Genomic DNA, 309 nt, shown 5'->3' with positions numbered 1-309 from the left:
GGGGCGCTGGGGCCTGCCCGGGGATGGCGGGCAGGCTGGCCTCGGCCCACCGGCCGGCGCGAGGGAGGGCAGCCGGCGGGAAGGCGTCCCTCCCCTGCGCCCCCTCGTCCAGGGCAGGCCCATTTGGGGCATCCAGGTCGGGCCGGCCGGGCCCAGCGGCCTGACCCCGGGAGACCCCGCTTTGAGGCGGGCAACGGCTGGCCTGGCCCAGGCCGCCCGGCCCTCAGGCTCTGTGACTGTGACGGGCTAACTTGGGCAGAAGGCGGTTGCAGGGGAACGGGGCGCTTGTCCCCACTGCTGGGGTGGGGT

Source organism: Pteropus medius, unplaced genomic scaffold, assembly GCF_902729225.1.
Source record: "Pteropus medius unplaced genomic scaffold, Ma_sr-lr_union100, whole genome shotgun sequence".
NCBI lineage: Eukaryota > Metazoa > Chordata > Mammalia > Chiroptera > Pteropodidae > Pteropus > Pteropus medius.
This window is presented reverse-complemented; position numbering follows the sequence as displayed.